Source organism: Panulirus ornatus, chromosome 11 (assembly GCF_036320965.1).
Source record: "Panulirus ornatus isolate Po-2019 chromosome 11, ASM3632096v1, whole genome shotgun sequence".
NCBI classification, from domain to species: domain Eukaryota; kingdom Metazoa; phylum Arthropoda; class Malacostraca; order Decapoda; family Palinuridae; genus Panulirus; species Panulirus ornatus.
The window spans coordinates 50,519,873-50,542,424 of NC_092234.1; the positions used below are offsets into that span (position 1 = coordinate 50,519,873).

The 22,552-nt window shown below is 46.2% G+C and overlaps 1 protein-coding gene across 11 annotated transcripts in view; it reads left to right on the forward strand.

Moving 5' to 3' along the window:
• Positions 1-22,552, forward strand: part of Cbp53E (Calbindin 53E) — a 511,499-nt gene that overhangs the window by 398,134 nt on the left and 90,813 nt on the right. Inside the window, exon 1 of one of the 11 annotated variants that reach the window (XM_071667004.1) lies at positions 10,554-10,639. The exons of 9 other annotated variants lie outside the window; for them this stretch is intronic. The gene's annotated coding sequence lies outside the window, so the exon portion shown is untranslated. Of the gene's footprint in view, positions 1-10,553; positions 10,657-22,552 lie in introns of those variants that run through there. One more of the 11 variants, XM_071667003.1, reaches the window with a different exon arrangement.

Below are 22,552 nucleotides of genomic sequence, written 5' to 3' on the forward strand. Positions count from 1 at the left end.
ATTTGCATAGCAGAGAGGACGTGTGTGTGTGTGTGTGTGTGTGTGTGTGTGTGTGTGTGTGTGTGTGTGTGTGTGTGTAGGGCTCTCCAGCGAATGCACGGGGGTCATACTGCGGGTGGGGGGTTGGGGTGTAGGAACAGGTTCATGGGACACGTCGTGTCATGGTCGTGGTAGTTAGGTCAAATCTCCTGCAGTAGTTAAGTCGTTCCTTAATAGAGAGAGAGAGAGAGAGAGAGAGAGAGAGAGAGAGAGAGAGAGAGAGAGAGGGTAAATGTCAGGCAAGATGTCGGATCTCCCCCCCCGAACACGACTGGTATACGATCCTACGACGTAGCGATGGTGCAATCCTCGAGCACACAGCGGTACGACTTTTTTTTAGAAATACGACACGACCCGATACGACCCTTGGGTAAGGTGACCTGGCCTTTGACCCTGACCCTGTAGGGTCGGTACTTTGGTGGGAGGACAATACAGTCTGAGTCAGCGAGGCACGTATGGAGCCCAGTTGTGGACATCACGTAACTGAAAAACACTTTACGATAACATGGTACATTAACATTACCCAGCCATGTACGATCTCCCCTTCCCTCTGGACATGATCATCTCTCCCTCCTCCTCTTCTCCCGGTGGAGTACGATAATTGATAGATAGATAGATATACATCCATACCGAAAGCAGAGCTGTTGTTGTGATCTGCCTTCCCTTAGGGGTACGTTAATAATCGACCCGTCGCACGAAGGTCTGGTGGTGGCGGTGTATGTGTGTGTGTGTGTGTGTTTCACGCGGTATGCGCGATGTACGATGATGATGGAGTTGTCGATGTCATGCCAGTCGGGGTCGTCTTGACGGGTCATTTGTTGTGATTGAATGGTGCTGTACCTTGGGGCGTGCGAGGAGGAGCTACTTCATCATGGAGAGGGAGGGAGGGAAAGAGAGAGGGAGAGGGGCATGGAGAGGGAGGGAGGGAGGGAAAGAGAGAGGGAGAGGGGCGTGGAGAGGGAGGGAGGGAAAGAGAGAGGGAGAGGGGCAGACTGAAAGATAGCGTAATACCCGAAGGTGAAAAGAAGAAGAGGAGGAATATGTTTAAGAAACATACACTCACACAGTCTTGCCGACTTAGATTTATGTAAGAGAAACAGATAGAGGGAACAAGTGAGTGGAAATGACATCAGTGAGACGACCAACTCCATCCCTAATGGTACTTTACGATGGTTGGTGGATAGGAAATTGGTTGTCCGGCCTTACGTAAACACACGAGAGCTGTGATCAATGGTCAAGCCTCAGAATAGTTAGACGTAAGAAGTGGAGTGCCACAAGGATCAGTCTTGGGACCGGTCCTGTTTCTCATATACATTAATGGTGTTGATAGTGGGCTACATTGCAAGATATCCAAATTCGCTGAGGATACAAAGGCTACGAAATGAATCCACAAATGAACATGAACCTCCACATTTTCAAAGTGTCACGAACAAACTCATCGACTGGGGGTCACAGGTGATGGTTTGATTCTAACATCGACAAATGCAAAGTTGTACAAGTCGGTAGCGAAAACGTGAAAGGCTACGCTACAGTATGAGTGATCTTCAACTGCGAAAGGTTTAAGGGAAGGAGAAAATACGTGGGTAAGCAGAGATAAGAGCGAACGAAATTCTTGGGTACATAGGTAGGGCCTTTGGAATGAATTCTAGGTTGATCATGTTTGAATATTGTGTTTAATTTTGGTCACCTTACTTACGACATTAGAATGGAGAGAGTACAGCATGATCTAATACAGGTATTCAAAATGATCAAAGGCTTTGATCACCTTGATCTATCAGGTTACCTAAGACTTGATTCGTCTGATTTGACTCGTAGTAACATTGGATACAAACTCGTGGGCGAACGATTCACCTCGAATGAGGCCAAGTGCTTGTTCTTCAGTACGATTGTTAACATGGAACGATTTGTCTAAGCGAATGGGCGAAAGCAATACTACAGATACGTTTCAGAACTTGGTTTGTACGTTGCTTCAAGTCCACGACTTATTTGCTCGCCCCCTTCGTCGCACTGGCAATTTACAGATTATGTTCTCTTTGAATTTTCCGTATGCCTTCCACCTTTGACCACAGTAATCTGTGGGTTTCTGATGTCTTCTTCTACTGTCACAGACAGCCTGGAAAGGACCCAGTGGTCTGTTGGTGTTTGAATTCCTCTGTATTTTGTATATTTACTTCATGGCACCCTCCCTGATTGTACCATGATTCATATTGTACCATAATTCATGGTACCATCACTGTTCCATACTTCATATTGTACCATAATTCATGGTACTATCACTGTTCCATACCTCATGGTGTACCATAATTCAGGGTACCATCCCTGATTGTACCATACTTCATGGTGTACCATAATTCATGGTACCATCCCTGATTGTACCATAATTCATATTGTATCATAATTCATGGTACCATCCCTGATTGTACCATACCTCATGGTGTACCATCCCTCGTCCTATCGTACATTATATTATACCACACTTAATGGTACCATCCCTAATTGTACCATACCATACTTTATGGTACCTCACCTTTATGGAACCATATTTCATGGTACTGTCCCTAATGAGATACCACTTCTTGGAACGACCATTTAATTGTATCATATCTTCCCATCGGCTGGACCCATCCCTCTGTAGTACCACACCATACCATGGGCCACATCAGTCACCATGGTACCATTTTCCTCTTCGTGGAGGGGAAGAAGCAGTCAATTAATCAACCACCACCATAATTCGACCTAATTAGTATCATCCAGCTCCTCGTGGGTAGTTAATGGCCGTCATTATCTACCATCTGCATTTTGGGGCCGAGAATCCGCACAGCTCATTAACGAATGGGTGAGAGAGAGAGAGAGAGAGAGAGAGAGAGAGAGAGAGAGAGAGAGAGAGAGAGAAGGAAGGAAAAACGTTCCATGGAGTCTCTCTCTCTCTCTCTCTCTCTCTCTCTCTCTCTCTCTCTCTCTCTCTCTCTCTCTCTCTCTCAGATGAAAGTTCAAAGGAGAAAGTTTTATGCGATGGCGTTTGATCTTGGGCTGTGGGAATTAAACTCCCAAAAACCTGGATTGGAAATCTTTAGCGCAGCTGCTTCTCCTGCATGATTATATATATATATATATATATATATATATATATATATATATATATATATATATATATATATATATATATATATATATATATATATATTCCTATGAGTCCACATGGAAATGGAGCACGATAAGTTCCCAAGTGCACTTTCGTGTATAAATCACATCATCAGGGAGAGATACAAGAAAGAAATATAACAGTCACCTGATATACACATATGTTCGCCATTACCCGCGTTGGCTAGGTAGCGTCAAGAACAGATGTAATGAGTTCTGGCAATAAATCCTCATTGATTTAGAAGTGTTGTAAAGCATTATATGATCGCTTTTGAGCACGACGGTACGACCCTTGAGCACGACAGTACGGCCCTTGAGCACGACGGTACGACCCTTGAACACGACAGTCCGGCCCTTGAACACGACAGTACGGCCCTTGAGCACGACAGTACGGACCTTGAGCACGACAGTACGGCCCTTGAGCACGACGGTACGGCCCTTGAGCACGACAGTACGGCCCTTGAGCACGACAGTACGACCCTTGAGCACGACGGTACGGCCCTTGAGCACGACAGTACGGCCCTTGAGCACGACGGTACGGCCCTTGAGCACGACGGTACGACCCTTGAGCACGACGGTACGGCCCTTGAGCACGACAGTACGGCCTTTGAGCACGGCAGTACGGCCCTTGAACACGACAGTACGGCCCTTGAGCACGACGGTACGGCCCTTGAGCACGACACTACAGCCCTTGAGCACGGCAGTACGGCCCTTGAGCACGACCCTTGAACACTACGCTACGACCCCGTGTTAAGAAAAAGTGGCCCGTTAAGGGTCAGAAGCAAAGGCCAAGGGTCGTACTGTCGCCCTTACCGTAGTGGTACTCCTAAGTAGTGTGTGTGTGGTGATCGTGTCTGCTTTTAAAACCAGTTTGGTTTACAGAGCATCGAGGCTAAACCTTCCCCACCCCCACCCCCCCCTTCCAACACTGGTCAAGTAGAGTTACGTGTCGTAACTAATTATCATCCGTTCTCCTCGCCCTTATTCGCTCGCGTCATAGTTATGGAATTGTCATCCGTCGTGAGTTGGATAGGCCCATAAGAGACGATTGTACTGATGTAAAAAAAAAAACCCCAAGTGGGTGATTGGGCCACTTGGAGTAGCTTGTGGGTCAAGCTGTGGTGACGGGTAAGTTACAAGGGGTGTATCCGGTTACAAGTGACGTCTAGTGAGGCCAGTGCCGTCACAGGTGGACGGAGGAATAGACAGAGGCAGGCACGAGGTGATGGACAGACAGGGTGAATTTATTGCACATCCATCATCAACGTTTCCGTCTAACCATAGACAGACAAGACTTATGGTCTAGACAGATATCGAGAAGGTGGACAGGGGAAATAAAATATTTGACAAACAGATCCACACAAAAAAAGAGACATATATAATAGTTCTGTCGGTCCAGACTGTGTATCTGTGGACGGGATGTACCCCATCGCAGTAATAGACAGAGCTACCAACAGACAAGCGAGTAGACAGACAGACAGACAGACAGACAAGCGAAAGACATACAGACAGACACACACGGTATATAACTCCCCAGACGCAGCACTGCACCGAGAGAGAGAGGGAAAAATACAGTCGCGCGACTCCCGAGTGAGAAATTGAGACCACAATTTGCATACTGAAAGACGAATGGGCCAACGCCAGTTGGGTCAATTTGCCAGCCAGGCCCACGGTGCGCACAGACAGACACACACAGACACAGACAGCTATTCCATACCACAGACAGTTACCGCCTAGACAGAATCATAAGGAATAGGTTGAGTGTCAGGGGTCAAAGGAAGTGACCAGACGATGCTGTGATGTTAACAGACATTTCACTTAGACACAGACAGATGGACAGAGGAGGAGAACAACAGACAGACAGACAGACAGACAGTTGAGCGTAGAAAAAAGATAGACACAGCCACGAACAGCCTGGTACAACAGTGTCACCAGTTATCAAAAGTAGATTTACGAAAACTTGTTTACATTTAACGGGATTATCTTTCATTTATCTTCTTTGTTTCAATCCAGGGGGACACTAGAACCAGAGGGACATAATGGGACACCAGAACCAGAGGGACATAATGGGACACCAGAACCAGAGGGACATAATGGGACACTAGAACCAGAGGGACATAATGGGACACCAGAACCAGAGGGACATAATGGGACACCAGAACCAGAGGGACATAATGGGACACCAGAACCAGAGGAACGTAACGGGACACCAGAACCAGAGGGACATAATGGGACACCAGAACCAGAGGGACATAATGGGACACCAGAACCAGAGGAACGTAACGGGACACCAGAACCAGAGGGACATAATGGGACACCAGAACCAGAGGGACATAATGGGACACCAGAACCAGAGGGACATAATGGGACACTAGAACAAGGGTACGTAATGGGACACTAGAACCAGAGGGACGTAATGGGACACCAGAACCAGAGGGACATAATGGGACACCAGAACCAGAGGGACATAATGGGACACCAGAACCAGAGGGACATAACGGGACACCAGAACCAGAGGGACATAATGGGACACCAGAACCAGAGGGACATAATGGGACACCAGAACCAGAGGGACATAATGGGACACCAGAACCAGAGGGATATAATGGGACACCAGAACCAGAGGGACATAACGGGACACCAGAACCAGAGGGACATAATGGGACACCAGAACCAGAGGGACATAATGGGACACCAGAACCAGAGGGACATAACGGGACACCAGAACCAGAGGGACATAGTGGGACACCAGAACCAGAGGGGGACATAATGGGACACCAGAACCAGAGGAACGTAACGGGACACCAGAACCAGAGGGACATAATGGGACACCAGAACCAGAGGGACATAGTGGGACACCAGAACCAGAGGGGGACATAATGGGACACCAGAACCAGAGGGACATAGTGGGACACCAGAACCAGAGGGGGACATAATGGGACACCAGAACCAGAGGGACATAGTGGGACACCAGAACCGGAGAGGACCATCACCTGCGCACCAACAACACCACTAACCCACCTCTCTAGTCCGGGCAACACCACTGACCCACTGCCTAACCCACCTCTCTAGTCCGGACAACGCCACTAACCCACTGCCTGACCCACCTCTCTAGTTTGCACAACACCACTAACCCACTGCCTGACCCACCTCTCTAGTCTGCACAACACCACTAACCCACTGAGCCACCTCTCTAGTCCGGATAACGCCACTAACCCACTGCCTGACCCACCTCTCTAGTCCGGATAACGCAACATAATTGAATGTGCCAGAAGCGGCCCAGCGCTGGTCCCGCTGTCTGTTAGTGGGGTGTGTGTGGGGGGTGGGTTGGGGATGGGGGAGGAGGGGATTGAGTTAGGTGGGGGATACGTCCACGGGACGGGATGGCGTGGGGGGGTGGGGGGATTTGCTCCGGGGTTGGGAAGGGGGGGGAAAGTGAATGAGTGGATGGTTGATTGGGGAGGAGATGAGGGTGTGTGTGTGTGTGTGTGTGTGTGTGTGTGTCTCGTATGGGAAGGGAGTTCTACGCTCGTGGGGGGCCCCCATCCCGTGAACGTCTACACTGTCCACATTCACCGTCCCACAGCTCAGTCTATTCCATTCCTACATTACTCTCATACCATGACGTTCCCTCGTCCCTTTCCTCTATAGCTTCGTGTCATGGCCCTTGGTCGTTTCGTCCACTCGTCTTCCGAAGAACTGTTCTCTGTCTGCGTCATCCACAATGGTCGACAGATCCTCAGGGGTTGTGACCAGTTCAGAGACTGGCCATCCCCTCCGTCGTGTCCATTCCCTTAAGACGGAGCTCACTCTCTCGTAGACATCTGGGAGGTGCGATACACAAGGCCTCCACTCCACCCTGACTACCTCCCCCCTGACGCCATGCTCCACCACCTCCTCCCTGACGCCATGCTCCACCATCTCCCCCCTGACGCCATGCTCCACCACCTCCTCCCTGACGCCATGCTCCTCCACCTCCTCCCTGACGCCATGTTCCTCCACCTCCCCAGACGCCATGCTATGTGTCTCATCTGCCGTTTCTCCTCTGCAATATGTCGCCCATTTGCTTCCCCCATTGCCTGTTCAGTCAGCGCCACCACCCGTTGAGCAACGTGATGTTTACCCTCCTCTTCCTCCTCCTCCTCCTCCTCCTCCTCCTCCTCTTCCTCCTCCTCCTCCTCTTCCTCCTCCTCCTCCTCCTCCTCCTCCTCCTCCTCCTCCTCCTCCTCTTCCACTCGCTTGTCGCTTCACCTTCCTCCACCCACGTCTTGAACACCATCTCGGGTGGTCGCTGTCTGTCTCGTATCTGCTGCACACACACACACAGACACACACACACACACACACACACACACACACACACACACACACACACACACACACACACACACACACACACACATCCGCACCACATATGGGGACGCGTCGTCAGCACCACCCGTTTCTGTATGGGCCCAGACGCTCTAGTATTCTGTCTATGTCCGCTTGTTGTAAATATTTCAGTGTTTTCCAAGAGCTTCCTCCTCATTCCACCCCAGAGGGTGTTGAGGCGCTGCTGCTGCTGCTGCTGCATTGTCCTCCGCTGCGTAAACACTTTTGATATTGTCATTCACTTCGTCATATTGTCATCTCTCCGTTTTCCCCCTCAGCCTTGATCCTCATCTCTTTAGCTGATGATTTATCCCGTAATGATAACTGGTGGCAAGCGTTTGGATCGTCTCCAGTCTCAATATTGTTCTCAGTCCTCTCCTCACTCCTCCTCCTTTTTCTTATCGTGATGTCGTCTTGTCTTGGTCTCATATACCATCCAGGTCCTGGCTGGCTCATGTGTCGCCTTTGGACGTCCCGTCCGTCCGTGCGTCACGGCGTGTACGACCGCCAATCTCTCTCCTTCGCATTTGGACATCCGCCATCAAACCACGGCTCATTTTTTTTCTCCACGCTTTAAGGTGAGCCGTGGATCTACTGGCGTTCAATGTGGATTTCACAGAACGTCTCGTGACCATTGCCTCCTCGTCCCCTCCGTCCCCTCCTGGTCGCTGAACGTTAGTTTGTCACCATACTTGACCATGAAGGCCTGTGTGACCCCGACTCCTCCATGATTTTGTCTCGTCTTCGCTGGACGTGTTACCCTACCTGCTCCCGTTGTGTTCCCTCCCTCCTCATCCCTCCTTCCCTCCCTCCTTCCCTCCCTCCCTCAGTTACTCACCACAAGGTCAATTGACCACATGAATGACATGATCGCGTTGTCCAGGTCTGTGCATGGTGCATGATGGTGGTGTTGTTCACAATAACACTTGAATAACAGTCGTGAGTGAGGTCGTCTGATCCACTACGTGGTGTTCAGTGTGACGTGGGTGGAGGAATAAGCCAGTTACCCCTTTAACGGCCAACTCTCAAGGGGGAGGATGAACACTTGGGTTTTCTGTGGGCCTAATACTGACGCGCTCTAAGGCTCGAACACAAGGTGCGGGGCGGGGCGGGGGCCCTCGCGCGCGCGTGTGTGAATCATGGTCAGCGACGCTAGCCAATAGTAGTAGTAGGATAATGGTGGTCTACCTTCTCTCTCTCTCTGTCTCTCTCTCTCTCTCTCTCTCTCTCTCTCTCTCTCTCTCTCTCTCTCTCAAAAGCTCTTACCACCGCCCTCTCCAACCGACCTTCACACACCCCCACACCCACACCCCCATCCCCCACACCCACACCCGCATCCCCCACACCCACACCCACACCCCCATCCCCCACCCCCTCTCCGTCCCTGTCCTTTTTTCATAGTCCTTTTCAGTGTCATTTGAAGAAAAAAAAAAAAAAGAAATCACGAGTTAAAATTTTATCCTTTAATATCTCTCACAGAACCCCATCATCAACCATATTTTTTTTTTTTACTACCCCCTCCACCTCCCTCCGGCATATGGATGATGGCGCACTGTTGTCCGAAGTTACAACTGAATATATATATATATATATATATATATATATATATATATATATATATTTTATTTTTTTTTTATTATACTTTGTCGCTGTCTCCCGCGTTTGCGAGGTAGCGCAAGGAAACAGACGAAAGAAATGGCCCAATCCCCCACCCCCATACACATGTATATACATACGTCCACACACGCAAATATACATACCTACACAGCTTTCCATGGTTTACCCCAGACGCTTCACATGCCTTGATTCAATCCACTGACAGCACGTCAACCCCGGTATACCACATCGCTCCAATTCACTCTATTCCTTGCCCTCCTTTCACCCTCCTGCATGTTCAGGCCCCGATCACACAAAATCTTTTTCACTCCATCTTTCCACCTCCAATTTGGTCTCCCTCTTCTCCTCGTTCCCTCCACCTCCGACACATATATCCTCTTGGTCAATCTTTCCTCACTCATTCTCTCCATGTGCCCAAACCACTTCAAAACACCCTCTTCTGCTCTCTCAACCACGCTCTTTTTATTTCCACACATCTCTCTTACCCTTACGTTACTCACTCGATCAAACCACCTCACACCACACATTGTCCTCAAACATCTCATTTTCAGCACATCCATCCTCCTGCGCACAACTCTATCCATAGCCCACGCCTCGCAACCATACAACATTGTTGGAACCACTGTTCCTTCAAACATACCCATTTTTGCTTTCCGAGATAATGTTCTCGACTTCCACACATTCTTCAAGGCCCCCAGAATTTTCGCCCCCTCCCCCACCCTATGATCCACTTCCGCTTCCATGGTTCCATCCGCTGCCAGATCCACTCCCAGATACCTAAAACACTTCACTATATATATATATATATATATATATATATATATATATGTGTGTGTGTGTGTGTGTGTGTGTGTTTCATTGATGGTAGATTGATTTTAAAATATCATAAGAGCATTTTGAACAATGATGATCACTAGAGTATAATTATACGACTATAACTTACTATATAAATCTCTGGTCTAAAAAAAGATGAATGATACACTGAAATTATTTTAATATTCATACAATGAAATTGATATTAATGCAGAAATAAAAGTAATTTTTAGAAGTCAATGTCATATCTCACAGGAGAATTATTTATGACCAGACGAAACACTCTGGTAAAACCTCAAAACAAAAGAAAAAAAAAAGAACAGAAAACGGGTTGAAAAAAAACAGAAAACGGGTTGACACACGTCATTCGAGAATCTATCCTTAAAAAGAAATTAATATTTATAACAAATAATCTAAATATCAGAATTGACAAGAGTAATTTATCAAGTAATAAGCAAAAAAAAACCGAATTCTTTTTTTTTTTTTATTTAGAATATTTGTTACTGGTGAAATAAAAGACAATAATTGTAGTTAACTGGACGGTGTGTGTTTGAGAGCTCGTTTGAAGGACGCTGTCCCAGGGGACTGGACAACATACACACACACACACACTCAGTGGGTCTGTTGACGCCGGCGAGCCATCACGTCTGGTGTAGTGGTGTGTACTGTGTAATGGTGTGTACTGTGTAGGGGTGTGTACTGTGTAGTGGTGTGTACTGTGTAGTGGTGTGTACTGTGTAGGGGTGTGTACTGTGTAGTGGTGTGTACTGTGTAGTGGTGTGTACTGTGTAGGGGTGTGTACTGTGTAGTGGTGTGTACTGTGTAGTGGTGTGTACTGTGTAGGGGTGTGTACTGTGTAGTTGTGTACTGTGTAGTGGTGTGTACTGTGTAGGGGTGTGTACTGTGTAGGGGTGTGTACTGTGTAGTGGTGTGTACTGTGTAGTGGTGTGTACTGTGTAGGGGTGTGTACTGTGTAGTGGTGTGTATTGTGTAGTGGTGTGTACTGTGTAGGGGTGTTTACTGTGTAGTGGTGTACTGTGTAGTGGTGTGTACTGTGTAGTGGTGTGTACTGTGTCGTGGTGTGTACTGTGTAGTGGTGTGTACTGTGTAGTGGTGTGTACTGTGTAGTGGTGTGTACTGTGTAGTGGTGTGTACTGTGTAGTGGTGTGTACTGTGTAGGGGTGTGTACTGTGTAGTGGTGTACTGTGTAGTGGTGTGTACTGTGTAGTGGTGTGTACTGTGTAGTGGTGTACTGTGTAGTGGTGTGTACTGTGTAGTGGTGTGTACTGTGTAGGGGTGTGTACTGTGTAGTGGTGTGCACTGTGTAGTGGTGTACTGTGTAGTGGTGTACTGTGTAGTGGTGTGTACTGTGTAGTGGTGTACTGTGTAGTGGTGTGTACTGTGTAGTGGTGTGTACTGTGTAGTGGTGTGTACTGTGTAGTGGTGTACTGTGTAGTGGTGTGTACTGTGTAGTGGTGTGTACTGTGTAGGGGTGTGTACTGTGTAGTGGTGTGCACTGTGTAGTGGTGTACTGTGTAGTGGTGTACTGTGTAGTGGTGTGTACTGTGTAGTGGTGTACTGTGTAGTGGTGTGTACTGTGTAGTGGTGTGTACTGTGTAGTGGTGTGTACTGTGTAGTGGTGTACTGTGTAGTGGTGTGTACTGTGTAGTGGTGTGTACTGTGTAGTGGTTTCTCCGTCGGGAAGTGGTGGAAGTGTATGTGGTTGGCAATTGGTCTGGCAGTTCACGTACGTTGTTTTAACCACGTCCCGTCATCCTCATCATCATCCCAGGTGATTTGACCGTTAGTAACAGTGGGTGTGTTTCATTGGGTCGTTGTGTAGGTGATGATATATCAAAATGGCCAGCCCATCCACCCCAAAAAAAAGAAAATATGAACAGTTCTGTAGAATTGTATTCGCCCAGTTTAGTGATCGGGAAAATTTACGTTTCAGTAGTGGGGTTTTTGAAGTGGGAAACACTGGAGTTGTTACGTTTCAGTAGTGGGGTTTTCGAAGTGGGAAACACTGGAGTTCTTACGTTTCAGTAGTGGGGTTTTGAAGTGGGAAACACTGGAGTTGTTACGTTTCAGTAGTGGGGTTTTGAAGTGGGGGAACACTGGAGTTGAAATTACCCTCGGGCATTGCCAGTTCAACCTAGCGCGTATTTTGGGACACTTAATAAAAGAGCGAAAAATAGATTCGTAAATATACGTATCATTTTATCAAACCTTTTCCCTCCCCCTCTCAAAAAATATGAAAAAAAAAGGAGAGAAAATTACAAAAAAAAGAAAGGAGAGAAAATAAAGACTATGTCGTGTTGAACTTTTAAAACGCACCATTTCATTTATCGTGGAAGTTTGTTACATACGCAGTGTGACGAAGAATTTATCAAAAACCTGTGTAATCTATTTTTTTTTGTTACGAGTTGGGTCGAACAGTCGAGATGAAAAACTGTGTTAGTTTTATAACACTTTTTTTTGTTGATCAGAAACAAAGGAAAGAAAAAAAAAGGTTTTAGATTAATTATGAACAGACTAGATTAGCAACGGTTTACTTTTACGAATCAAGTGATTAAATATTGTATATTTGGAGGTATTAGTTGTGATCAATTATTGTATATTTGGAGGTATTAGTTGATCAGTTATTGTATATTTGGAGGTATTAGTTGATCAGTTATTGTATATTTGGAGGTATTAGTTGATCAGTTATTGTATATTTGGAGGTATTAGTTGATCAATTATTGTATATTTGGAGGTATTAGTTGATCAATTATTGTATATTTGGAGGTATTAGTTGATCAATTATTGTATATTTGGAGGTATTAGTTGATCAGTTATTGTATATTTGGAGGTATTAGTTGTGTTTGACTTAACCTGTGTTCTTTGTGGTTGTCAATAGATAATAACACTACAACCCCATTGTGACAATGAACCCATTGTAACAACACCATAACCCTAGAGGGACATTACAACCCTTTACTGACCTACAACATAGTCCTACAGTGTGGCCACTCCATATTGACCACTTTTACAACCTTGTCATGACCAAATCACAACCATATGGTATCACTTCACCATAACCCCATAGTGACCTCCATCACAACACCATAACCCCATAGTGGCCCTCCATCACAACACCATAACCCCATAGTGACCTCCATCACAACACCATAACCCCATAGTGACCCTCCATCACAACACCATAACCCCATAGTGACCTCCATTACAACACCATAACCCCATAGTGAACCTCCATCACAACACCATAACCCCATAGTGACCTCCATCACAACACCATAACCCCATAGTGACCTCCATCACAACACCATAACCCCATAGTGGCCCTCCATCACAACACCATAACCCCATAGTGCCCCTCCATCACAACACCATAACGCCATAGTGACCTCCATCACAACACCATAACCCCATAGTGACCCTCCATCACGACACCATAACCCCATAGTGACCTCCATCACGACACCATAAGCCCATAGTAACCTCCATCACAACACCATAACCCCATAGTGAACCTCCATCACAACACCATAACCCCATAGTGAACCTCCATCACAACACCATAACCACATAGTGACCTCCATCACAACACCATAACCCCATAGTGACCTCCATCACAACACCATAACCCCATAGTGAACCTCCATCACAACACCATAACCCCATAGTGACCTCCATCACGACACCATAAGCCCATAGTGACCTCCATCACAACACCATAACCCCATAGTGAACCTCCATCACAACACCATAACCCCATAGTGAACCTCCATCACAACACCATAACCCCATAGTGACCTCCATCACAACACCATAACCCCATAGTGACCTCCATCACAACACCATAACCCCATAGTGAACCTCCATCACAACACCATAACCCCATAGTGACCTCCATTACAACACCATAACCCCATAGTGAACCTCCATCACAACACCATAACCCCATAGTGACCCTCCATCACGACACCATAACCCCATAGTGACCCTCCATCACAACACCATAACCCCATAGTGACCTCCATTACAACACCATAACCCCATAGTGAACCTCCATCACAACACCATAACCCCATAGTGACCTCCATCACAACACCATAACCCCATAGTGACCTCCATTACAACACCATAACCCCATAGTGACCCTCCATCACGACACCATAACCCCATAGTGAACCTCCATCACAACACCATAACCCCATAGTGACCTCCATTACAACACCATAACCCCATAGTGTCCCTCCATCACAACACCATAACCCCATAGTGACCTCCATCACAACACCATAACCCCATAGTGACCTCCATTACAACACCATAACCCCATAGTGAACCTCCATCACAACACCATAACCCCATAGTGAACCTCCATCACGACACCATAACCCCATAGTGACCTCCATCACGACACCATAACCCCATAGTGACCCTCCATCACGACACCATAAGCCCATAGTGACCCTCCATCACAACACCATATTCCCATAGTGACCCTCCATCACAACACCATAACCCCATAGTGACCTCCATCACAACACCATAACCTCATAGTGACCCTCCATCACAACACCATAACCCCATAGTGACCCTCCATCACAACACCATAACCCCATAGTGACCTCCATCACAACACCATAACCCCATAGTGACCTCCATCACAACACCATAACCCCATAGTGACCCTCCATCACGACACCATAACCCCATAGTGACCTCCATCACAACACCATAACCCCATAGTGACCCTCCATCACAACACCATAACCCCATAGTGACCTCCATCACAACACCATAACCCCATAGTGACCCTCCATCACAACACCATAACCCCATAGTGACCTCCATCACAACACCATAACCCCATAGTGACCCTCCATCACAACACCATAACCCCATAGTGACCTCCATCACAACATTCCCCTCCCTCCCTCCCCCTCCACACCACAACAGCACAGTGACGCCATCACACCATAACCCAGCAATGACCACAACGTCACAAATGCGCCGTAACACAACGCACCACATCATCACGTTACCCCGCCATCCTTGCGTGTTACGTGACTATCGCCCGTAGCGGCCGGTAACGCGTTACCCCATGGATTCCGGGGCAGGGTGAAGAGGCTATGGTAATACCTGACTTGACATTATTAAGTTACCAGCGCTCGCAGTTATTTTTTCCCCCCCTCTCCCGTACTTTGCTGTTTCGTAACGTAATTATTTTCGTGGTTTGTTTTGCAATTGCCTTTGACAGATTACCATTTCGTCGCCTTCAGCATATATTTATTCATTTATTTTACAGTTCTGATTGGTGGAAAAGCCACACAGTTGTATGGTGTGTTGTGTGTGTGTGTGTGTATATATGTGCGAATTTATTTATTTATTTATTTATTTTTTGTTTACGGTTCTGATTGGTGAAAAGCCACACAGTTGTATGGTGTTTTGTGTGTGTGTGTGTGTGTGTGTGTGTGTGTGTGTATATGTGCGAATTTTTGGTAACCTGTTTTATTTTTGTGTCTTATCAAACCGTAAGACCAAACTTGTTTGTTGTAACAAGCCATTGACGGAGGAATGTTTGTTTACAAGCTTGAACCCTATGCAGACGGTTCGTGGGTCTTTGAATATATATATATATATATATATATATATATATATATATATATATATATATATATATGGGAGTGGGGGGCTGGAAATCCTCCCCTCTTGTATTTTTTTAATTTTCCAAAAGAAGGAACAGAGAACGAGGCCAGGTGAGGATATTCCCTCAGAGGCCCAGTCCTCTGTTCTTAACGCTACCTTGCTAACGCAGGAAATGGCGAATAGTATGAAAGAAAAAGAAAAGATATATATATATATATATATATATATATATATATATATATATATAGTTCGTAAGCTTGTGGTACGACAACAGGTCAGTTACATGTGGCGAGGCGTCGTGAAAATGTGGAATTTCGAGCTTAAAATGAAGAAGACATTCCATTTAGATTTTCTTCTTTTTTTTTTAGAGTGTAGGCGAAACGAGGTGGTGGCTGGACAATTAATTGTGACATTGCATGTTAAGGTGGAAAGTATGATGCAAGATATATTTGATGGGAGAGTTTTATTTGACGCTGTCGGCGGTGGAATCGTATATAGAAAACGATTAAAAACTTGTTTGGGTAAAATTACCTCCTTGCAACACACATTCTCTCTCTCTCTCTCTCTCTCTCTCTCTCTCTCTCTCTCTCTCTCTCTCTCTCTCTCTCTCTCTCTCTCCCCTGGCTTTAATACCTCGGGTAGGGGAGAGAGGGAGAGAGAGAGAGAGAGGGGCTTTTATCAACATATATGGTGCTGGTGTGGGGAGAAGGGCGCGCAGGGTCGGTCAGGCAAAATTTATATCTATCTATCTATCTATCTATCTATCTATATATATATATATATATATATATATATATATATATATATATATATATATATATATTCTCTTTGGTGGGGGGGTGGAGGGGCAGTGGTTTGTGGTGGTGTTGTGGAGGGGTGGGGGATGGAGGGCGTGTCCATTTCTTGTCCTTTGTTACGTTATCATTGAAATTTCCATTTCGTTATATTTTTTTTTTTTTTTTGCTTTTTTTTTCTTTCGTCTTTTATCGCTGTTGCCTTTCGTTATATATTCATCTATTTTTTTTTTTTTCATATGGGTTATATCTAGCTAGACTCCTGAAGATAATATGGGACTTAATGCTTGCTCGACGCCTGAGATCTTGTGTTTATATCTGGTATGACACTGTCTTCTTCCCTCCTCCTCCTGGTTGTCTAGATTTTCGATTTCCTAACTAAATTTCCCATCACTCGCTCCTGTAGTGACCCGTGTCACTAACCTCACTTTTTCGCTCATAAGTATTATATATATATATATATATATATATATATATATATATATATATATATATATATATATATATGTATATATATATATATGTATATATATATATATATAAATATATATATATACATATATATATATATATATATATATATATATATATATATATATATATATATATATATATATATATGTATATATATATGTATATATATATATATATATAAATATATATATATATATATATATATATATATATATATATATATATATATATATATATATATATATATATATATGTATATATATATGTATATATATATATATACATATATATGGATTGAATCAAGGCATGTGAAGCGTCCGGGGTAAACCATGGAAAGCTGTGTAGGTATGTATATTTGTGTGTGTGGACGTGTGTATGTACATGTGTATGGGGGGGGGGGGGTTGGGCCATTTCTTTCGTCTGTTTCCTTGCGCTACCTCGCAATACGCGGGAGACAGCGACAAAGTATAAAAAAAAAAAAAAAAAAAAAAAAAAATATATATATATATATATATATATATATATATATATATATATATATATATATATATATATATATATATATATATATATACCAGAGAACACCACCCTCACCACAGAACACCACGTTGTGCACCACGAGCCCATCTACCACATGTACCACAGCCATCAGCTCGTCTGGTTCCACCACCCATTTCCCCCCCTTCCCATCTCCTCTCCCGCTACCACAACCCCGTCACCGTGGGCCCATCCCTCACCATCACCACAACGCTTTAATATACTCCCCCCTTCACAACCCCATCACTACTACTACAACTTTGAATAATAATTGAATTCCCCGCGTGTCCTTAGGGCCGTTTTTTTTTTGGTTGGGTATTCACGTCATCGCTAGAGGCTGAATTAGCCTTCTCTCTTGTATAAATAGATATTCATATATTTGATCGCCGTTTCCAGCGTTAGCGTGGTAGCGCCATGAGCATTTTCCTTATGATTTTATGGAAAATTATGACGTCGTCGCTCGAGGCCGAATTAGCTTTCTCTCTTATGTAGATATTCATATATTTGATCGCCGTTTCCAGCGTTAGCGTGGTAGCGCCATGAGCATTTTCTTTATGATTTTATGGAAAATTATGACGTCGTCGCTCGAGGCCGAATTAGCTTTCTCTCGTATATTGATATTCATTTATTTGATCGCCGTTTCCAGCGTTAGCGAGGCAGCGCCATGAGCATTTTCTTTATGATTTTATGGAAAATTATGACGTCGTCGCTCGAGGCCGAATTAGCTTTCTCTCTTATGTAGATATTCATATATTTGATCGCCGTTTCCAGCGTGAGTGAGGCAGCGCCTTGAGCATTCTATTTATGATTGTGTTTATGATTATCCCGGGATTAATTTCAGTAGCAGTGTCCAGGTGTTGCCCAGGATCCTTTCCCAAAGTCTCCATCGGGCCCAGGACTGCGCCACTTCCAGGCGCAGGGAACGGAAGACCCATTTGGAGTTTGAGATGAAGTTCTCTGGACTCCCAGTGATTGACGCAGGCCTGGCCATAGGTGACTTTGCGCTCGCGATGGATCCTCTTGCAGGGGAGGGGGGGGGGGACCCGGCAAAACACACACACACACACACACACACACACACACACACACACACACACACACACACACACACACACACACACTTGACCCCCTGCGTAGCGGTGGATGTTGCCCACCATGACTTCATTTGAATAGGCTCGAGCCCCTCGGCCATTCGCGTGAGCAGTGGGCACCTCCCACCCAAGCCACACTGTAGCCAGCTGCCAGCCCAGGGGGAGAGAGAGAGAGAGAGAGAGAGAGAGAGAGAGAGAGAGAGAGAGAATAAAAAGGGGGGGATTTACCTGCCCTCCTGCCTTAGGGGGGGCTTTCTCTTATCTTTTATTGGGAGAGAGAGAGAGAGAGAGAGAGAGAGAGAGAGAGAGAGAGAGAGAGAAAGAAAGAGAGAGAGAGAGAGAGAGAGAATAAAAAGAAGGGGATTTACCTGCCCTCCTGCCTTAGGGGGGGCCTTCTCTTATCTTTTATTGAGAGAGAGAGAGAGAGAGAGAGAGAGAGAGAGAGAGAGAGAGAGAGAGAGAGAGAGAGAGAGAGAGACCTCTGCAGCGCTCGGGAAGCCAGCCACGTCCACCGGGTGGGGACCACGGGGGGTCATAGTGGTGACGCGTTACGTGTCCGTGTTGGGGTAGAGGGATGGGCGGCTCGAGCGTGTGGTCAGTGCCCTCGCCGTTGTAGTCGCATCGTGGGCGTGCGTGCGTGCAGGGTGTTGAGATGGGCGTGCGTGCGTGCGTGCACGGTGTTGAGATGTGTGTGTTGCATCGTTGGCTTTCTGTAGTGTTGCAGGAAGGAAGGAAGGTGGTGGAGGATGTCATGAAGGCACACACAAGAGAGAGAAAGTGTAAGCCTCGTATGTTTGAGGAGCGTGGGGGAGGGGGTTTTCAGATGGCTGTAGGTCAAGCGAGGTTGTGGTGTTAAAACCCGAGTTGTGAAGGCGGGCGGGGGTCGGTTTGATGAGTGCCTGTTACTACGTTATGTGAATATCTGTCGGGTCTTGTGTGTTGTGGTTGCTGGGGGTCTGGGTTTGGGTTCGCGAAGTGTGAGGTAGAGAGGGTTGGGGGTTTGTATTTGCTAATAACCTGTAATTGTTATTGTTGTTGACGCGACAGATAACGTCTATTTCTAGTTTTCTGTTTTGATTATATCTAGTTGAGGTGACGTGAGGTCTAGAGTTGTTGGTATGGGAAGGAAGGACCTACAGGCGCTGTGGCAAAGAACTTGGTGGCAGGGCTTTTGAAGGGGAATTGTGTTGGGAGGATGTTTATTTGGCTGCGAAGGTGTGTGTGTGTGTGTGTGTGTGTGTGTTATGGTTGCTTTAAACCGGTGGATGACCAGGCAAGGGGAGGCGTGGTTGACCGGTGGATGACCAGGGAGGGGAGGCGTGGTTGACGGTGGAGTGTGAGATGAATTGATTATAGGGGATACTGAAGACTTCCCTCTTTCTCTTGTCCAAATCTGGCATCGCTTCTGGTTCTGTGGGAGTGGGGGACGAGGTGGGAGTGGGAGCGGGGGACGAGGTGGGAGTGGGTGAGTTTAGTTTGATGTCGGGTGCGTGTCGTGGATAATGACGACACCCCCACCCCCCTCTCACCCACCCCTCCACGGGAATGATTAATTGGTGGTTTGTCAGAGCGGGAGCGAGTGGCAGGTCCAGGTGCGCGGGATGGTAGAGGCTGGGTTCGAGTCTGAGGTCAGAACGGTGGCCGAGCATCTTGTGTGGTGAAGTTGACGCCCCCTTTCTGGGCGAGTCCGCCCCTTCCAGTCGCCCAGTGTGATGTCCATACGTTGCTTGTGAGGTGTTGGGGTGTTGTGATGTGATTGTAGACGGTCGTCTGCATGATTGCGAAGACCTACACGCTGTGGTCTGCAGGAGGTCGTGTAGTTAACTCTGTGGTCTGCAGGAGGTCGTGTAGTTAACTCTGTGGTCTGCAGGAGGTCGTGAAGTTAACTCTGTGGTCTGCAGGAGGTCGTGTAGTTAACTCTGTGGTCTGCAGAAGGTCGTGTAGTTAACTCTGTGGTCTGCAGGAGGTCGTGTAGTTAACTCTGTGGTCTGCAGGAGGTCGTGTAGCTAACTCTGTGGTCTGCAGGAGGTCGTGTAGTTAACTCTGTGGTCTGCAGAAGGTCGTGTAGTTAACTCTGTGGTCTGCAGGCCATGTAGTTAACTGTGGTCTGCAGGAGGTCGTGTAGTTAACTCTGCGGTCTGCAGGAGGTCATGTAGTTAACTCTGTGGTCTGCAGGAGGTCGTGTAGTTAACTCTGTGGTCTGCAGGAGGTCGTGTAGTTAACTCTGCGGTCTGCAGGAGGTCATGTAGTTAACTCTGTGGTCTGCAGGAGGTCGTGTAGTTAACTCTGTGGTCTGCAGGAGGTCGGGTAGTTAAGAGGTTGGTAGAGGTTTGGGGAAAGAGCTGTTCTCTGTAGAACTTCATGGAAGAGCTTAAGCTTGTAAACAGCTTATCTTGTCTGTACGTGACGTATCTGACGCATTTCAGAAGACCACCCTGTCCGTCTTTACGTTTTCTTTTATGCCACTACGTCTTCTAACCTGTCCGTGACCACGAAATTAATATTTCGCTCACATGCTTTGATGGGTCATTATGACGTCAGTGATGGTTCATCTAAACAACCCCCTCCACACACACACACACACACACACACACACACACACACACACACACACACACACGAGGGTAGGCAATGAGATGGCGATATAGAAGATGGAATACTGAAGGTTTGCTGGGAAGCAAGCTATGTGACGGGTTTCTTTAATAGTCACCCACCCCGGCCGATAAGAAAAGAAAATGGAGTAGGGGGATTTGAAAATGGAGTTGGGGGATTTGACTCCCTACACCACCACCCCCTCCTCTCCTCCTCCTCCAGAGATTGTGGTCACACACACACATACACACACACACACACACACATATACACATACGGATACACACACACACACACACACACACACACACACACACACACACACATATATACACACACACACACACACACACACACACACACACATACATACACACACACACACACACACACACACACACACACACACACACACACATTCTGTGTGGTTCGTTGCTTTAGGGTTGACCATATCAAATTTTTTCAGCGTAACGGAACGGGTCTGTCTGTCTGTCTGTGGTCGAAGGGGGTCTATTATTACATGGTGGACATGGGCGGGTCTGTGGTCGAAGGGGGTCTATTATTACATGGTGGACATGGGCGGGTCTGTGGTCGAAGGGGGTCTATTATTACATGGTGGACATGGGCGGGTCTGTGGTCGAAGAGGGTCTGTTATTACATGGTGGACATGGGCGGGTCTGTGGTCGAAGGGGGTCTATTAATGCATGGTGGACATGGGCGGGTTTGTGGTCGAAGGGGGTCTATTATTACATGGTGGACATGGGCGGGTCTGTGGTCGAAGAGGGTCTGTTATTACATGGTGGACATGGGCGGGTCTGTGGTCGAAGAGGGTCTGTTATTACATGGTGGACATGGGCGGGTCGTTGCCTCTCGTTCATCATCATGTCTGAAAACCCATTAAGAAGACTTGGATGTTTTGCATTTTTTTTTTCTCCAAAAAAAAAGAGAAAAAGTTTGGAAAAAGATCTTGTGTTGTTTGATCTCTTTACTCACTTTTGTGTGACGGTTTCATGGTTCGGGTTCTCGTTTCGTAGTGGTGCACGTCTGGAGTGATGTGGTAATTGGTAGTTCATGTGGTCTGTAATGTGTTAATTGGTAGTTCATGTGTACTCTGTGTTAATTGGTAGTTCATGTGGTCTGTAATATGTTCATTGGTAGTTCATGTGGTCTGTAATGTGTTAATTGGTAGTTCATGTGGTCTTTAATGTGTTAATTGGTAGTTCATGTGGTCTTTGATGTGTTAATTGGTAGTTCATGTGGTCTGTAATGTGTTAATTGGTAGTTCATGTGTACTCTGTGTTAATTGGTAGTTCATGCGTACTCTGTGTTAATTGGTAGTTCATGTGTCTTAGTGTTAATTGGTAGTTCATGGGGTACTTGTGTTAATTGGTAGTTCATGTGTACTCTGTGTTAATTGGTAGTTCA